General features: G+C 44.9%; 1 long non-coding RNA gene across 1 annotated transcript; it reads right to left on the minus strand.

The window, feature by feature from the left end:
- Positions 1-5,816: 5,816 nt before the first annotated feature.
- Positions 5,817-7,979, minus strand: LOC143127889 (uncharacterized). The gene is made up of 3 exons (XR_012987711.1): positions 7,882-7,979; positions 7,159-7,439; positions 5,817-5,955 (listed from the first exon to the last, which is right to left on the minus strand). It is a non-coding gene; the product is annotated as an uncharacterized LOC143127889 (long non-coding RNA).
- Between the last annotated feature and the right edge of the window lie 10,384 nt (positions 7,980-18,363).

An 18,363-nucleotide genomic window follows, 5' to 3' on the forward strand; every position in this document is an offset into this window, starting at 1 on the left:
AGCTAGCTAATCGAAATAGTGTTTAAACACAGTGTATGCAAACTCACCATTTATATGTGGCATGAGCCTCGTCCACGACAATGCCAACGACGTTGTCTACATAACGCGTAGATGACAGCATTCCACGCCATTTAGGTTTCAGTAGCCAGTACTCAGGGCTACCGAAAATGAGGCTGAAGTGACCTTCCATAATATCCTGGTCACTGCTAACTCCGAGCTGGCCAGCACGGACACCAAGTTCCCCCGCTTCTTTGACCTGGTCTTCCATCAGAGCGACCAGGGGGGACACGATAACAACAATGCTATCATGCTTCCCTAGCTTATCCATCACTAGCGGAACAAGCTGATATATCAGACTTTTGCCAAAGCCTGTAGGGAGTAGAGCCACTACATCCTTTCCTTGCAAAAAGACAAGAAGACAATCTTCTTGCTGCGGCTTCAGTGCTGTAATGCCAGGAAGCATATCCACAACGGAGCGAATGGCTTTGAGAATATTCCTCTCCGTCTCCATTATTCGTGTAAACAAACATTCGTTCTTCTTCTTCCTGTTTGTGTAAACGTCTCTAACCCGGCGCGCAATTGAAACGTAATCGCCTCTCAGGACCGCCCTGTTCGCTGGTTGGTCGGCCGAGTAAACGAAAGCGGATCAACCTATTCCAGAATAGAAAAAAAATCGACCGGAAGTACGTAGACAGGCCAAGGCCAGGCTAATAGAGTGGGTCCCGGTTAAAAATTGACACTTCATTCACAATAAAGGTGATTCACGCAGCTGGGTGAAATGTAAGTACAACTGCAGCCGCTTCGGGGCAGCATAATCCGCTGTGGTGTTCCGTGGTCGAACTGGACGAAGCGTTCGACAACAAGGGCTGTGATTGGCCGAGTTTTCAGTGTGTGTTTTTTTTTATTTTTTATATTTTTTGGGCTTTTTATGCCTTTAATTATATAGGATAGTGGAGATTGACAGGAAGTGAGTGGGAGAGAGAGTCGGGGTGGGATCCGGAAAGGACCACGGGGCGGGAATCGAACCCGGGTCGCCGGCGTACGGTGCAGGTGCCCCAGCCAGTCGCGCCACTGCTGGGGCCTTCAGTGTGTGTTTTTAGCAGCCCCTGCAACATGCTAGTCCACTGTAGCCTATAAGCTTTGTACATAATGTTAAACATAGTTTTGGATTCAGTGGCAAGATTTCTTGATTGTACAGTGCCTGTCTCTCAGTAATGTTTTAAAATGAGAGCTTCGTCAGCTGGCAGGAGGCTACTTTGTCGGCAGTCATGAGAAGTTCGCTTGCTAACAGAACATAAATATGCTGCCCAGAAACCTTGTGAATAGTTCTGATTTTTTTTACTACACTAACGAGGTTGAAATATAGCCTTTGCCTACAGCATCTCCTTAACAGTAATGTTAACAAAATGACAGCATTCATATGACAAAGGAAAACGAATTCGGTCACTCAAGACTGTGCCACAGCAACCAGTGTAGGCTACAGTCCTAACGTTACCTAATAGGCCTACTCGATGCACGTATTTCCAGAACAGGTCTGCAACTTTCAGGCAGTTCTGAGTTCGAATCTAGGCAGGAGCAGAGCCATATAAAGGCCTATTGTTATCATTTTTTGCAAGGTGTTGCTCCTGGCAAGACTTGTTTATAAGACGTTTGGTGATTAATTGATAGCTGTTTTTGGGACACGTTAAACGTTCTTTATAATGAGTGCATACGGGGAGTAAAACGACTGTCACGCGCTGTTACAGCTGTAGCCTAGGCTCAAGGGCGTCGTAGTGGGGGGACAAGTGGGAATAAATTACCCGGGCCCCAAGTGGGGGGAGGACCCCTAAGGAGTTGAATTTTATTTTCCTTAATAATAAATAATTTCCTTCAGAATAAATGTTATTAACTAATATAGATGCAAATATTTCGGGTAAATGCATCAGTTGATTGATGTATTAAATTGTGTCCAAGCCAACATTGTTTGAGGGCAGGCACCCTCTCCCTTGCACGAAATGGTTCACTCCGCCTTCCCCTGCTAGGCGCATTTTTGAAGTAACGTTCATTCTGCCGAAGCGGCAATGCAGACGGTCGCGGTGTGAAGATGTCTAAATCTAAGAAAGCTAAATCCGGTTCCCAGAAAAGAAAAGAGAGGCAAGAATAGGAGAAAAAAAGAAATGAGGGAAAACAAGTGTTAACAGCCGTCTTTCCCAAGAAAGGTGAGCCCAATGTGAAAGCAATAGTCTACAAATGAAATGAACTCCTGAAGGTTACAAAACACTTCAATACCACCGCGAATCCGCGATTATCAGTGCTAAAACAGCATTAACACAAAATTAGAAATAACATGATGCCTGATTTATAGCCTACCACAACATTTCAATAGCCTACTAATTCGAAAATTATTATGAGCTAATAGCTTAACTTAGTAGGCTCAATGTTATATAGGTTCATGAGGAAAGGCTGTCAAATTAGTAGCAAAGCTAACTTGTGAAACGCATCACACTCAGTTTCAGAAACTGTCACAGAGGGTGATGCAGCAGCAGCAGACCTCTCACCATCTGATGTGGACTTGAGACAAGGTGAGCCTATAGTTTAAAATGAAATCACACGAAAGGCTATACTGCAATGTATATTTAGCAACACTGTCATGCTCTGTCTTTCACAGTAGTCTAGTCCAGTGTTTTTCAACCTTTTTTGTGCTACGGCACACTTTTGACACTTAAAATGTCCCACGGCACTCTAACACCCTGTGTGAAGAAAAAATAAACATACTATAGTCTAACATTTCAAATAATACACAGATATGGCCTTATTATGGCTTCTATGGAAGACCTGCTCAATAAAACAAGCGCCCTCTGTTTCATTTTTAGGTGACTATATCTAATTTAATTGTTGTTATCTGGATATGTGATGATTCTGTGAATACTGGATATGGGCCCCCGTTGTACAATGCCTGCATACCACAAATAGTGCAATCATACAATAAATGAGAGCATGTGGTTATAAATTCTTTGATGCAACAGTTGCTTTTCTGGACCAGTGAGTGACATTTGGGTAATTTTCTGCGGCACACCTGATGATCTCTCACGGCACACTAGTGTGCCCCGGCACAGTGGTTGAAAAACACTGGTCTAGTCTAATTTCTTTGCCACAACCATCAGAAAAATAAAATGTTCTTATGTTTTTATGAAGCAAATGAAAAATGAAATTTGAGGAAATTTTACACAGAATATTTAAATATTAAGCATGTTCAGTCACATCCATAAGGCTACATTGGAATTGCCTGCTAATATATCTATATGCTATGCCGGTGGTTGGTTGGTTGGGGGGGGGCCCATGGCCACCACTTGTGCATAGGGCCCAGAATTTGGTGCTACGCCCCTGCCTAGGCTACAATGATTGCAATACAAAAATATGCGTGTGTCAGTTTAGTTAATTTTGTGATGTTTTGCACTTTTGCCCATGTGTTTTCAGGTTTGAGGGCTTTTTTTTGGCAAGATTGACCTTGGTTAGACTCTGCATATGTTATTTCTCCGTATGGAAAATAAAGTCAATTTTCGACACACGTCTGTTATTAGTTCAATAACAAGTGTTGCTTGTTAAAACATGTGACTAGTGAAACTCAAAGCCAAAAAGTGTTACTTTGTGCCCCGCGCTTCCCCACTGCTTGTGAAAGAAGGGGGTGGGGGAGGGGGGCTTAACGTGAAAAAGCTTAATGTCCCAAAACGGCAACAAGTCATAATGGTAGGCTACAGGAAGTGGGGGGAGGGTATGGGATGACTAGAGCCGTCTTCGCTGTGCTATTCAGAAAGCATCTTCGTCTTTCCAGGCGCACACAGCTCGTTACCATATAGCCTATCGACTGCCTTAACAGATAGGCTCTGCTCTTGGGTTTGGCCTCATTACATTACATTACATTACATTTGGCTGACGCTTTTTTAGCCAAAGCGACTTACAACATGGTAAACAGTTTAAGTTACAGCCTTACAGCGAATTCAACCCTCTTGTTGCTTGCAGTTTGTTAAATAAAGCGATGCAGATTACATTATTTATTTCTGATTAATTGTGTCTTTTGATGTCTTTTGCAACATCTGCTTGTTAGGCTGGGCTACTGTCAATGTCCTGTACAGGTAAATGTTCAACAATTGCTGGTGTAGGCCTACAGGCTATAATCAATTAGGGACTGTTCGTTATTTATTAAAGGGGCTACCGGAGGAGTTTTGGGAGCGTTAGTCAAAAAAGACGTGACCCTCCCTCGCCAGCAAGACGTTTTTCTATGACCCTCCAAAGTGATTGAGAAAAAAATGCATGACACTCCCCAGTCTCAACAATTTATTGATGCCTTCTGTAGGCTACTGGGTGCATTTTAATAGTAGCCTAGTCTAATAAGCTACACCAGCTTGTCTTTAAGGGAAAATTGTACAGCCTATAACATTAGCTGAGTCACATATTTGGCCATATGTGTTTATCATAGGCTACATCACGAAACCAAAGTGTAACAAAGGCGAACACTTTAACAGGGGGAATTAATTGGGCATGAATCATTGTGCTGAATGGTATTTGTCAATGAGCAGAAACACATGTCACACAAACGGTGAGGTTTGTGCTACCAGCATAAAAAGAGATTCCACTGTTGGAGAATGGAAAGACCGTTTAACACTTTATTAAATGTACACAACACACCCCCCATAAAATATGCACATTATATCACAAAAGAGTCCATAAAACATTCAGTCCAATGGCACAGGGCTAAAGATAAAACTCCCAGAGTTCAATAGGGAAATTAGGCATATGGTGTCAAGTCCGTTTAGTTCGGCAGGCAGGTTATTGCAGGCAGGCTCCAGTCATTCCGAAACACAGTCAATAGCGAACGTAGTGTGAAACTCCACATATGACAGCCAGCGCGACGTCGTCTTACTTTTACAGGCAGGCCCCAGTCACTCTGACACTCTAAGGACAACAAAAAGAGGCTCTCAGTCTCCGTCGCACCCCAGTAGACAATTATTATGTACACACACGCAGGTAAACCAACTTTCCTTTACTTAGCTTTTAGTGAGTGTTGAACCAAACTCATCCGGCCGTCGGTGTCACGTTGTCTTGCGGTTGCAGGCAGGCTCACTGCGCAGGTTACAGCCACACACTAGAAGAGAGGGAGAGCTCCTAAGTCGCAAGCAGATAACTCATATCCCACTCTCACTTCGCTATCGGCAGACAGACTTTCCTTTACTTAGCTTTAAAATGCGTGGAATCAGGCCTCAGGTCCCGTTCTCCAAACGCGGCACCCCACTCCAGCTCTCTTCTCCCTGTGGCGTGCTGCCTGTGTGTTTCCTGCAGTCCTCCTCCCCCCGTGTGACTGATCAAACTCTCATGTCGCGTGCCCACCTGGTCATCAATTAGCAGTCAAACAAGTCTCACGTGCAGTAAGCGCTACACAGAGGGGGTAGTCAGCTGGCTGTAATAATCAGCTGATCGCTATGCAATCACGGACCCATAGTTCAAGCACACAGTGTCACAACAATCCACAGCAAATAGTATTGACATAAACACAGCAAACTTCACTGCACACAGTATACACCCAAACCCAATGAATCACTAAATATACACCGCACACAAAATAAACAGCAAACCATTTGGATCAATGAGTCATAACAATACAGCAAGTGTTCTACTTTTGACATTCCCCCCCTCTTTAATGGAGGTCGTCCCGACCACCTACTCAGCACGGTACCTAACTAGTGGTACTCCCTGATTAGCTCGCTGGGAGCGACGTACACTGGGCTGATTCAACTCACCAAGCAAGGACTCAGGTCCCACTGGAGGGTCAGGTGGATGAGCCGGGGCTGGCCCCCCTACATTCATAAGTGGCTGTTGATCGGCACCTACCAACAATCTTGGTAGCCACCAGGTTGGAGGGGGTAAGGCATTTGTTTGGACAATCGTCGCCGGTCTCGGTTCATCTGGCACCTGGTCATTCTGTAACACATTCAAGGGGCAAGGTCGAAGGTTATTACGATGTACTGTGCGAGTTGGTTCTTCTTTACCTTCTGGCCGTAGTATATAGACTGGATGGCCCTCTCGCAGCGGCCTCACCACCACAAATGGCTCTGGTGCCCACTTCAAATTCAACTTGCCTCTGGCCCTTCGGCGAAAGTTACGAACTAGCACCCGCTCTCCTGGGAGCAGAGGTGCCAACTTGGCCCGCCTGTTGTACCTTGCCTGGTCCAGTTCGTGTCTATGCTGGGTTCTTGTATGCACCATCTGATAAGCATGACTAAGGGCCTCCTGGTGTCTCTTCACCCATCCAGACAAGGTATGAGACCCTGCCACAGGCTTCAAGTCAGTTGCCCAGTCAACAGGCAACCGGGCATGTCTCCCGAAGACCACATAATGGGGAGTCATCCCAGTGGTGCTATGGCTGGTGTTATTGTATGCCTGGATCAGAGCAGGAAGCCGATTCGGCCACTGAGCTTGTTCGGTCTCGGTCAGGGAGTTCAGCAACCCCAACAGGGTCTGGTTGAACCTCTCACACACACCGTTCCCCTGCGGATGGTAGGCTGTAGTGCGACTCTTCTGACATCCGTACAGTTGGCAAAGCTCCTTCATCAGAGAGGACTCAAATGCTGCTCCCCGGTCAGTCAAGATCCGTTCGGGGCAGCCAAAGGTCTGAATCAGGTGACTATACAGTGCTTGGGCAGTAGTGTTGGCAGATTGATCTCTGGTGGGTACTGCAAGGGCATATTTTGAAAATAAGTCTGTCATTACTAAAATATAGGGATATCTATCCGCAGGCCGGCCCAAAGAAAGATAATCGACCCCGACCACCTCAAATGGGTAAGTAGTAGAAATAGGTACAAGTGGTGCCTTTACCTCTGGACCGGTCTTCGCAAGGACACATTGAGGGCAGGTCGCTGTCCACTCCTTCACATCTTGCACCATCCTGGGCCAGTAGCAGCGCTGGCGCAGGGTTGCCAGGGTCCGTTCCCCACTGGGATGTCCCATGCTCTGATGGTAAGTCTCCCACACCTCTTTGGTAGTCTGCTCAGGAATGATGACTTGGAAGATCTCCAGCCCGGACCCCGTCTCTCTATATAGCCTCCCCAAAACACCGTCTTGCAACACAATTTGGTCCCATTCACGGCGCAGCTGCTTCACATATGGGGGTAAAGGGTCACTCACCTCAGCTGGTGGTACTTGCTGTTCCTTCCATTGCCGCATTTGTCTCAGCTCAGGATCTTGGACCTGCCGTTCCACCCAGGTCTCATTCTCTACCACCACATGGTCAGCCTGAGTCAGCACCAGTTCCTGTGGATCGGGCAGCCTAGACAAGGCATCTGCATTCCTATTCTGGGTCCCTGGCCTGTACTTGACTGTGTATTTGAAGTTCGCCAGCTGCGCCACCCAGCGCTGTTCCACCGCGCCCAGACGAGCCGTGTCCAAGTGCACCAATGGATTATTATCTGTAAACACAGTGAACTCAGCACCATACAGGTAATCTTTAAACTTTTCAGTCACTGCCCATTTCAGGGCTAATAACTCTAATTTAAAGGAACTGTAATTTTGGTCATTTCGCTCTGTGGGCTGCCAACTTCGACTGGCATATGCAATTACCCTTTCTTGCATCCCTTGTACTTGGGCCAACACTGCCCCTAAACCTTCCAAACTGGCATCGGTATACAGTCTAAATGGTTGGGAGAAGTCTGCATAGGCAAGGATCGGCGCACTAAGCAAGGAGTCCTTTAAATGTTCAAAAGCCTGCTGGCACTCGGGTGACCAGTCGATGGGGGCAGCTTTTGTATGGGTGGCAGTCCCACGAGTCACTGCGTTTAAAGGTGCTGCTATTTTTGAAAAGGCAGGTATAAACCGGCGATAATAGCCAGCGAAACCAAGAAAGGATTTTACCTGCTTTACAGTGTGGGGGATTGGCCAATCTTTCACTGCTGCAGTCTTAGCTGGATCGGTGGCTACACCCTGTTCACTGATGACATGTCCAAGGTAGGTCACTTGACACTGCAACAAACAACATTTTTTAGGCTGCAGTTTCAAGCCATGATAATGAAGACGTTGGAATACTTCTTCCAGGTGACACAAGTGGCTGCTGAAATCAGGAGAAAACACTATCACATCGTCAAGATAAATAAGTAAAGAATCATTTACGAGGTTTCCTAGGCAACGCTGCATTAATCTTTGGAAAGTAGCTGGCGCATTACATAATCCAAATGGCATGCGGTTGAACTCGTATAGGCCACAGGGGGTTGTGAAAGCAGTCTTTTCCTTATCTAGAGGGTGCATCTCTACTTGCCAGTAGCCACTCGCTAAGTCTAGGGTGGAGTACCATTTGGCAGCTTTAAGTCCAGTCAACGACTCCTCAATACGTGGCAATGGATAGGCATCTTTATGCGTGAGGGCATTTAACTTCCTATAGTCTACACAGAAACACCAACTCCCATCTTTTTTCTTAACTAAGACAATTGGAGCAGCCCAAGGGCTTGCGCTCTCGCTCACCACCCCGCGGTCCAGCATGTTCTGTAATAGGGATCTCAAGTCAGTGTAGAGGCACGGTGGCACTGGTCGATACCGCTCACGGCTCGGGGGCGCTGACCCAGTCGGTATTTGATGCTTCACAATGCCAGTACAGCCAAAATCTTCATCATGACTGGAAAACACATGCACCCATTTCTGTAACAGGTTGGTCATCTCCCCCTGTTGGGCAGGAGTCAGCCCATCTCCCTGCACAATACAATACAGGATGTGGAGCAGTTGCATCGTTTTCTCCTAGAGCCCCCACTTGCCTCACCTCAACTTCAACGACATCGGTTGCCACGCTGTGGATGACGAGCTCTCGTTCACCTTGGATGTCAGTTGGGGTCACTTCAGTCACTGCGGCCAACGGCTGACGCTGAGGAACCTCCACAGGATAAGGGTTGGGGTTGCATAGACGACAGGGCACTCGTCCACCTTGCAGCGTGGTCACAATGCGAGCCACACACCATTCTTGGCCGCTGTCAGGCAGGGATTCTACAATCACATTGCAATACTGGTTAGAAATGTTGTCAGATACCTGGGTCCACACAATCATCTCTGACTGAGGTGGGATGACGACCGGTGACTGTCGCGGCAGCTTTGCTACGCCCTGAAAGAGGGGAAGTGGGGGTTTAGTAGTGATTCTGTGACACTCTGTGAATGCTCGGGCCCATTCTTGACCCTCCAGTAGTGGCATGGTGGTCTTGAAAGCCGTTAGACCTGGGTGATTCCCCTGAGCAAGAGCTGACCAGACAGGTTCAATAATGTTCATACCAAGTATGCCCTTGTTGGGTCCTAAACAGTCGTCATTGACAATGATCACATCCTTATCAAGAACTTGTACACTTCCTACCATACAGTTGACTAACACGTAGCCCACATAAGGAATCTTTAAACCATTGGCTGCACGCAGGGTCAGCCAGGGGGCCTCATCCATGTTGGTCAAGCAGGTGGCTTCCAGGTACTCCTTAAACATGCGCTGGCTCAGCAACGTGACCTGTGAACCAGTATCAAGCACAAAAGGTATTGATTTTCCATTCATAGTTATACTAACGACCGGGCACTCACCTATCAAGGCAGACTGGTGTGGTCGTATGGGCTCTTCATGCTGTGTGACTGCCCCCACTACTTGGCCCGCAGCTGTAGGGGAACTTAAAAATCCCGCCGCCCAGATGGTCTTTTAGGACAACGGCGTTGTACATGCCCAGCTTCACTGCAATTTCGACAGATGGGACGGCCTTGCGCATCCCATTGGTAAGTGGGTGCTGCAGTGTGTCGTCTCATCTGGGCCGCTGATGCTGGAGCCCCATGATGGCCTAGAGGCTGTACATAAGGCATTGGTGGCAATTGTCTGTTGGCAAGATGCGCTTTTACTTCCTCCATTAGGCTAGTTGAAAGGACTTTCATTTGCTCCTTCACTTCTCCCATCAGTCCCTGTTGTAATTCTGCCCGTATTTGAGTCTTTAGCAGCTCCAGGTCAGCTGTAGTGTCTTGGGTCGGGGCTGTGATCCTCTGGGAGAGGATGGCATCGTCTCCTTCCTGTAGCTCATGCTCCAAGGCCCGTGCTTCTTTACAGGCCGCAGCAAACGTCATACGTGCATCCCGCCGCATCTGTCTGCTCAACTCTTGTTTAACAGGCCCAGCGCACAAGCCTACCATCAGCTGGTCAAGTAGGAGGTCATCACCCTCTTCGGTGCCACCAGCGTCTCGTTCCCGCCATCTAGAAAAGAGTTCTCGTAGCCTTAATATAAAAGCATTTACATTTTCTTCTGTCCGTTGTCTACAATTAAAAAAATGTGCCCTTAGCTGTGCCTTAGTAACTGGTTTAGAATACAGTTTTTGCAATATGTCTAATACTTTCTCTCCAGTGTTCTTATTTCCAGGTTCCACAAGCTGTAACTCCCGCTTGGCCTCTCCCTCTAAAGCCCCCGAAAGGAAGTCTGCCTGCTGTAGTGGGTTTAGTCCTTGGGCCCTCAGCATGGCCTCCACCTGACCCCTCCATTCTTCAAACTTTGTTTTATCCCCATTAAATTTTGGGATCCAAGCTGCCCCCATAAACCATGGCATAATAAACTGAGCTGTAACAGCTGGGTTACTACTGCCCTGTGTTTGTTGGTTTGCACTAGTCTGTGCTGCCTCCATTTTCCAACAGTGGAGCTGGTATCCTGCCCGACTACGCCACTTTTCTAATGTCACACAAACGGTGAGGTTTGTGCTACCAGCATAAAAAGAGATTCCACTGTTGGAGAATGGAAAGACCGTTTAACACTTTATTAAATGTACACAACACACCCCCCATAAAATATGCACATTATATCACAAAAGAGTCCATAAAACATTCAGTCCAATGGCACAGGGCTAAAGATAAAACTCCCAGAGTTCAATAGGGAAATTAGGCATATGGTGTCAAGTCCGTTTAGTTCGGCAGGCAGGTTATTGCAGGCAGGCTCCAGTCATTCCGAAACACAGTCAATAGCGAACGTAGTGTGAAACTCCACATATGACAGCCGGCGCGACGTCGTCTTACTTTTACAGGCAGGCCCCAGTCACTCTGACACTCTAAGGACAACAAAAAGAGGCTCTCAGTCTCCGTCGCACCCCAGTAGACAATTATTATGTACACACACGCAGGTAAACCAACTTTCCTTTACTTAGCTTTTAGTGAGTGTTGAACCAAACTCATCCGGCCGTCGGTGTCACGTTGTCTTGCGGTTGCAGGCAGGCTCACTGCGCAGGTTACAGCCACACACTAGAAGAGAGGGAGAGCTCCTAAGTCGCAAGCAGATAACTCATATCCCACTCTCACTTCGCTATCGGCAGACAGACTTTCCTTTACTTAGCTTTAAAATGCGTGGAATCAGGCCTCAGGTCCCGTTCTCCAAACGCGGCACCCCACTCCAGCTCTCTTCTCCCTGTGGCGTGCTGCCTGTGTGTTTCCTGCAGTCCTCCTCCCCCCGTGTGACTGATCAAACTCTCATGTCGCGTGCCCACCTGGTCATCAATTAGCAGTCAAACAAGTCTCACGTGCAGTAAGCGCTACGCAGAGGGGGTAGTCAGCTGGCTGTAATAATCAGCTGATCGCTATGCAATCACGGACCCATAGTTCAAGCACACAGTGTCACAACAATCCACAGCAAATAGTATTGACATAAACACAGCAAACTTCACTGCACACAGTATACACCCAAACCCAATGAATCACTAAATATACACCGCACACAAAATAAACAGCAAACCATTTGGATCAATGAGTCATAACAATACAGCAAGTGTTCTACTTTTGACACACACACGACATTCAAACTATTGATAAGATGTGCACTATGGAAACTGGTCTGTAGGCTAACATTGGACAAATAAATGACACTGACTCGCCACATTCTGACTCAGGAAAAAAAAAACATTTTCTTGCTTTGCCGCAAACTCAGCAATGAAATCATAGGCGAGTTTGCAGGTAGCCTAACGTCTTTTTCAATTCATAGAAGGGAGAGCCCAGTTCATACCTGTCAACACTCCCGTTTTTCCCGGGTTTCTCCCGTATTTCAAGGTCATCTCCCAGCACCCTCCCGTTTTTTTCTTCCTGCGGAAACTCAGGCGAGCAAGTGCTCCACCAGCCATCATGACCACATTCTACCGAGGCACCATTGAGAGCATCCTCTCCAGCTGTATCGCTGTGTGGGGCGGAAGCTGCACTGAATACAACAGGAAAGCCCTGCAGCGCATAGTGAACACAGCTGGAAGGATTATTGGTGCTTCACTCCCCTCCCTGAAGGACATTTACACCTCCCACCTCACCCGCAAGGCAACCACAATTGTGAGTGATGCAAGTCACCCCGCTCACAATTTGTTTGATCTACTGCCCTCTGGGAAGAGGTACAGAAGCCTGCGCTCCCACACCACCAGACTCACCAACAGCTTCATACACCAGGCTGTTAGGATGCTGAACTCTCTCCCCCCTCTCCCCCCCTCCACCCTCAACTACATAACATCCTGGACTTTTGGACCCACATTGGCTGCCTTGCACTACTCCATTTGCACTACTCCACTTGTACACTTGCACACTTTGCAACATGTTATTGTTATCCTGTTGTCCTGAACACTTCTGAACACACTTCTGCTGCTCTTATATAACTTGCACCACTATGCCAGTTGCATACTTTAGGTCAAACAGAACTACCTCAGCCATTTATTGGCCTGACTTTTGCACTATTATATTGACTGTCTACTGTAGGGGTGTAACGGTTCATGTATTCGTATTGAACCGAAACGGTACGGGCGTCACGGTTCGGTGCATGAATTTACACGGAGAATACACGGTATAAAAATACATAAAACTCGTGTGCGGATTAATTAATGTCATGCGCAATTACTGTTAAGTAGCGAGAGTTACGGGAGTTCTTTAGCGACACCTAACGCTAATCTGTAGCCTCGCCTTAGCTCTGAAGCTCTGATTGGCGCCTATGTTTTTTTTTGTCAGGTCGTCAGTCGAGTCCGTCAGTCATTAGCAGCACTAAGGTTAGACCCACAAGAGTTAGAGGATCCGCTGGTCTATTTAAGATCGCAAGTTTGAGAACTTCAGTTACAGTAACGTTAGTACAGGCGAAAGAGTGGTGGATAAGATGAAACTGTGTGTCAGCGTTGTTCAGCAGTTATTGGGTATGTGAGTGGAATAAATGCTACACATATTCGAAGCCATCACCCAGATGATGTAGGCTACCAATCACTGAAACGAGGGGAAAAAAACTTCCCCTGCGCTTCAGCAGCCTTTGGATACACATACAAATAGGGCCAAAACCTATGGCTTAAATTAAATGATTTCGTAATGACAGAAAGCTATGTAAATCGCATGGTAATTACCTTTATGTTGGGGTAACTTGTAACTTCTCACATGAGGAGCTGGTAGTGTTGTTTTACTGTCTATGCAGAAGTGCATAGACAGTAAAATAAAGTGACAACGCTAACCAGGCTAATAAACAAACCATGCTAGTACGGTGAGTTAACGTCAAAGGGCAAAGTCACGTGACTTCTAGTTGTAGTCTGTTTATGAAATGAAAGGAGCAATTTCGTTTAAAAAAAAAAGGCAAAATAGTGTGATATTTTCACAGTTAGTAGGCTAGATTATTACTTTACACACAATGAAAAATATTGAGGCAAATTGTAGACCCTTCCATATACAACTAAACACAGATGTTGAAGGTCTTGCTTAAGTGGATTTTTAAAAATCATTTTTCTATGTAATTTGCACTTTCAGAAATAAGAGATGCTGTAGGCCTATTTTCAGTTTTATAGCTGATTGTCTTATTTTGTTTACAAGTTACAGATGGAGTCTGGGTACTTATTGTACTGTTTAGCCTATATCTTACACACTTCAGGCTGTTGCAGATAGCTCAGGGAAGAGACTGTATGACACTAGGTGGTACAGCCTGAGACACAATGCACAATAAAAAAAATGCTTTCTGCATTTTTGTTTTGCTTTTCCCTCCATTGTACCGAACTCGTACCGAACCGTGATGTCCGAACCGAGGTATGAACCGAACCGTGACTTCTGTGTACCGTTACACCCCTAGTCTACTGTATGCACAATTTCAACCACATTTTGCTGCTCTTATTTCTTCATTGTACAGTGATGGCCAAAAGTATTGGCACCCATGCTAAAGTTGACTGAAAAGAGGAATATAAAATCATCTTTTGGAAATTTATCTTAATGCCTTAAGTGAAAAATGAGGAAATACCTAACCTTTAAGGACACCAATTTTCTTAGTGAATTAATAATGTATCATAATTTGCATGAAATACACCCTACACATACACGATCACTTAGTTTCAATTTCAACCGTTTTGCCATAGGCTAAAACCTGGCAACCCAAAACCCAAATAAGGAAGCGGGTGCCAACTGCGCAGCCTGAGTCTCGTCGTAAGCAAGCGGGCTAGATGAATGGCCTACTCCAGGAACTAGCTGTTGTGAAATTGTTGGGAATTTAATTGATGAGTGTTGTTGATACACTGAACTTGTTCCCTCGGAACCAAATCTGACAGCAAGCAGCTTTGGAGTTTTGGAAGTAGGCTGCAGGCAGGCAGCTGGTGGATACATAACTGGCATGCGTAAGGTAATGGTAAGGTAAAAGCAACGACCGAAATGCAGTGTTGAAACACGTGTATGAAACGTATTAAATATGCAAACACAGATCCGGTATAAACACTGACCCCCCCCCCCAAAAAAAAAAAAATCTCCTGTTTTTGGAAAGCTAAATGTTGACAGGTATGGCCCAGTCTCTCCTGTGACATGGAGGTGCGCAAATAGTTTTTAATAGCCTGTTCAACTTCGTTCACCCGATGCCAATCACTGATAGCAATTTCAAAGTTCGGGAAGCTTCGTTCCATCTTTTTAAGTTTTAAGTGCAGGCCCCTATCTGCCCCCTTTGGAATTATATCTCGAGCCTATTATAAGGTCCAGTGCATTATGTCCTGGGATTCGGACGTGCTCAAAAAGAAAAGAAAAAACACTTTTTTATAGATGGTTATGAGAGAAATTTGATGATCATTGATCGTTGTTTTGGGACGTTAAGGCGAGACACGGCAGGTGAAAACATCGTTTTTTCATGCACTGGTCAATTTCGAGATTTTGAGCTAGTATGTTACCTTAGCATGTATTCTATCACACTACTACAACAAAAAAGTCCGATTTACACATTTAGGTGTTTATTTCATTATATTGTGTGTACTCGCGCCTGTATATTTCTCCTAAATTCAGCAAAAGTTAGCATTCTAACCTTGCATGCACTCCCGCGACCGTGGTCCAAAACATATCATGTGTACTACCGTTGGAAAGCTCTGTTTTTCCTGTATCACGCTATGTGATCCATATATGGACACTTCCTTTGTATCAGCAACCAATCGCAAAAGTTCAAAGGCGAGTCTAGGCTGAGAACGGAATCTCATTGGCTGTCTTTCAAGGCTGTTTTCTCAAAATGAGTTTCCTCTCACACTCTGAGCTCAAAAACTCTACTTCAGAAGCACGTACATACACCAAACTTTCTAGACTTATGCCTAACTATATGTCGAAGATTTCTACAGAGGGGTTTGTTGATATATTATTCCTAGCCTGACTTACATGACATTTTATGCCGTTTTTTTAGGGCTAGTGACATAATTTTCTGATTTACAGGATAACAAAAGTAGATATTCATAAACCCCTCTGTAGATGTTTTCCCATCTAATATCTGAACACAATGAAAACATAATTTTGAACCTGGCTGTATCGAATGCTCAGGTTTCGTGCCTTAAAATGTATGCAAATTAGCGCATATCTAATTAGATAATGCCTAATTTGCATATGTAAACATTAAATTACAGCAAACTTGTAATACATTTTTTCTCATATTAATGTAAGTAATCAACTGGGGAAGTTTCATAGTGATATCTGCTTGTTAAAAATGTTACCCTATTCACCTGTAGTGTCTCGCCTTAAGTCTTTTCCATATGCGTCAGTGAAGGCGATTGAAGAAAAACATGCTGTCACGTCAGGTAACCCGTTCATAGGCCTAATGACTTCATGCTGAATTTTTGGAAGGTTCTTAGTGATTATAAGGGACAATATGAGAGACATTTGGTGATTACTGATCGTTGTTTTAAGACATTAAGCCACGTTAAGCTTTTTGCTTAGGCTACAAGGTGTTAATGAAGAATAAACGCTAATGTCATCTTTGGCCAGGTGCGAGGCCCTGGGCGACGGCCCAAATTTTGCTGTTTCCATGAATACAAAAGTTAGGTGACCCTCCCTCCTAGACTAAAAAAAGTTGGGTGACCCTCCCCTCAACAAAGAATAAAACGACTTGTTGACGTTTTGGGACGTTAAGCTTTTTCACGTTAATGTCCTTAATTTATTTATATAGTTAGGCTACTTGCGCAAACCCTGGATACTTTTATTGCCACACAACAATATTGGTGGTATTTGTTACATTAGCTTCAAAAAGCACCGCTTCAGAAAGCTGCACTGCTTGTGAAAGAAGGGGGTGGGGGAGGGGAGCTTGCAGCCAAGTGTCGGAAAAATGCATAAGCTTACAACACAGAACCCGCTTCTTGCATTAGTCACTGACAGTAAGCCTACACACGCTTCCAGCCTAATGACTTTCACACATGATTTGAATGATTTACAGTAGGCCTGTAGCGCTCCACGTGTAGAAACTGTGCAGAATACAATGTGTGAATGACGCTCAATGATTTGCCAAATAGTCTTCTGCTAGGTTGCATGTAGCACAGTTTTACTGTAGGCCTACATGTTTTCAGCCTTTATTGGTTAAATGACCATTTTTATTACGAAAATATTTCTTAACTTCAAAAACTCAGTGTCTAAAACTCAGTGTCATTCAGACTCAACCCTCTTGTTGCTTTGATATCTTTTTCGTTGTCGTTTAAATGTCGGCAAGCAGGCATGCGGTTGCAATTTAAGTGAAATTTCTACAGTAGGCCTACAACATGCAACATGCTTGGTAGGCTGGGCTACTGTCAATGTACTTGTACAGGTAAATGTTCAACAATTGCTGGTGTACAGGCTATAATCAATTAGCTAAATCCTTTGTCCAGCTGTTTAAAAAAAAATTTGTGCTACATTCAAACGCAAAAGGTGCTTTGATATCTTTTTCGTTTGAACGTCGGCAAGCAGGCATGCTGCGGTTGCAATGAATGATGATAATTGGTTTTATCTGTGGATTTATTTTTTGCATTATTTTGAATATGACTCGCTCCAGTCTCAACAGCAAGTCTACTTTTTCCACATACATCTAAGTTCTAACATATCCCCTCTCGCTTTCTCTCTCTCCATCCCTGCGCAGGGTGGTTTCTTAAAGGAGCTGCACCATTTTACAACAATTGCATCTACATTTTCATATTAGAATGTTTGGTCAAGTGTAAGCTTAAACTACCATGATCTATTTAAGTTCCCGTGCCCCCGCTGAAAGTCTCATGCACTTATCGTTACACTATCACATCTATAAGTTACCGTGACAAATAGGGTATAAGATATATAAACTATTGTATTATTGTTGTGTTTTCTGTGGAGTTTTGTCATTTGTGAAGTTTTGTTATTTCTTATTTGCATGTGTGATCAAATGTTTACCTGCCAGAGCTATACGTGCTTATAAATGCCAGTAACACTTATGGAGAAACGTTTGAGGTTTAGCAGCCCAATAGTGTAGTGCCTCTTTAAGAGAGGAGTGTACTGTGAGGACATGTGACCGGTGTTTACTACGTGAAAAGGAAGCACGAGATTCATTTAGTTTGTAATGACTTTTAACCAGGGGGTCAGGATTTGAAGGGTTAGCTTCAGCCACTAAGCATGGCATTTGGCCGCCGACATTTTTGAAAACATGGCGTTACATGGTTGCAACTTCCGGCACCAGTTTTTACATGCTGATTGGTAGATGACCGCTCATGCACGAGTTTAGTGTTGGGCACGAGCGTCCTCGCGCGTCCATGTTGGTTTGCATTTCTGGAAGACGACAAATAAAACAACTAACTACTTGGATTAAGCTACTGATACTTGACTTAATGCTTTAGGTGGTTTAGGTTTGGTTTAGGCTGTATTGCCGGACTTTGTGGTAAATAAAAGGAAAATGTTAATGTTGTCATATTTGCCGTATATGCGGGGTGCCAATTACCTTAAAGTAACTGACTATGACCATACACTTTGGCAGATGCATAGCAATGACCAATATCCAATTATTAGCCTACTCATTGCGTTGTGTATGAAGACTATTTTAAAACGCACAGGCTGTAGTTCTGTAGAACGCAACGTCTGGATCGTGTAACTCCCCGAATGATTTAAAACGAAACAAATGTCAATGACTTATTTCGTTTGCTTTC

Source organism: Alosa pseudoharengus, unplaced genomic scaffold (assembly GCF_046254945.1).
Source record: "Alosa pseudoharengus isolate Yale_2024_CS ecotype anadromous, Long Island Sound unplaced genomic scaffold, YU_APseudo_1.1 YU_APseudo_1.1_scf_17, whole genome shotgun sequence".
Lineage (NCBI taxonomy): Eukaryota > Metazoa > Chordata > Actinopteri > Clupeiformes > Clupeidae > Alosa > Alosa pseudoharengus.